The following is a 1330-nucleotide window of genomic DNA, read 5'->3' as shown; positions in this document are numbered from 1 at the left end:
CAACTCACCCACACTTTGATGGTGTCTGTGCTGATTGGAGGGAAGGGATGCATGATCTCCCTGCTTTACAAAATTGATTTTTATAGACAGACAGAAAATCTAGGGGAACAGACACCAAGGAACAAGAACGAAATCTGTGCTTCATTTTAATCAAGCAGGTAGCAAGGCTGACCAATGGGACGCCTCGGCTGCAAATTAAACCATTGTCTGGGGTCCTGAGAGTCGACATCAGGTTAATGAATTTAAAAAGAGCAGTCTGTGCGCTTCCAGATGATGAGTTTAAGAAAGATAGGGGCCAGGAGGGTCTGTGTTACTGCAGTGAAGGGACATGATGGGCTACAACCCCTCACCTTCATTTAATTAATCGTGTGTGTGATGGCAAGCAGGTTGGAAGGTGTTTTGTTTCTCTCGTCTCTCTTTAAATGTTTTAGTGTTATTGTTTTTGTGTACGCTATTAATCGTCGGAGTTGTGTTTGCTGCTGAATGTGGTTTTGTGATAGATTTTTTTTCTTTTTGGGTGATCGCAGGCCAAAATCCCCCAGCTGTGTTAGGACAAACAGGAAATGAGGCAGGAAGTGGAAGTGTGTGGCCCCCTTTTTCGCTCTCCATATACAACAAACACTGGCTTTCCTCTTCCTACCATAGCATAGACTGGCACAGTGACCTGCAGTTACATAATCAACAAATAACCTGCCCACAGATTCTCAAATGACCAATCAGAGCCAGTGCTCTGAATGACTGATTTAAATGTAAACCAATGAGGAAGTCGAGGAATGAAATTTTTATGGAAACTGTTATTGGAATTTGAGTCCAGTTAATTTCATAGTATGTTTAAAAACAATCTTATTGCCAGAGCCTTTCCAGAAATACTGGCTGCAGTGAAGAAAAATGAAGTAACAATAAACAGTACTGTAGGTGGAGTAAACAAGTAATGTTAGCACATAAAAAATTTAACAGAATTATAAAATAACAGTAAATTATATATGTAAATATCAGCTAAATATCAATTAAATCAGCTAAAATTGCTCTATTGTGTTAAATGGACATGATGATGAGAAAGAAAAGTGAATCATTTTGCATTCTCCCGAGAAACTTTTCATTACAAACATTTTGTAAACAAATTCAAAGCTTCTTTGAGGAACTTAGAGGTTTTTCATGCGAACACAAAAGTTTTTAAAAGATTGCAAAGTTTCTTAGGAGCACAAATGCACTTTTCTTTGGGAAATGTGGAAATTTTGTGAGCGAACGCAGTTTCTGTTTTTATGCTAATATGTAATAAGAAATGAGGCAGAAATGCTAATATGCATTTTATGCTAATATACAAAAACAT

The 1330-nt window shown here is 37.6% G+C and overlaps 1 protein-coding gene across 2 annotated transcripts in view; it reads left to right on the top strand.

Annotated features, from left to right (window-relative positions):
- The window catches only part of LOC122352064 (polypeptide N-acetylgalactosaminyltransferase 1-like), a 31029-nt gene that overhangs the window by 8736 nt on the left and 20963 nt on the right, over positions 1 to 1330 (top strand). The gene's annotated exons all lie outside the window — the stretch shown is intronic.

Source organism: Puntigrus tetrazona, chromosome 9 (assembly GCF_018831695.1).
Source record: "Puntigrus tetrazona isolate hp1 chromosome 9, ASM1883169v1, whole genome shotgun sequence".
In the NCBI taxonomy this organism is placed as follows: Eukaryota; Metazoa; Chordata; class Actinopteri; order Cypriniformes; family Cyprinidae; genus Puntigrus; species Puntigrus tetrazona.
Note: the sequence above shows the minus strand (reverse complement) of the source record. Positions and strands in the feature narration are given on the sequence as shown.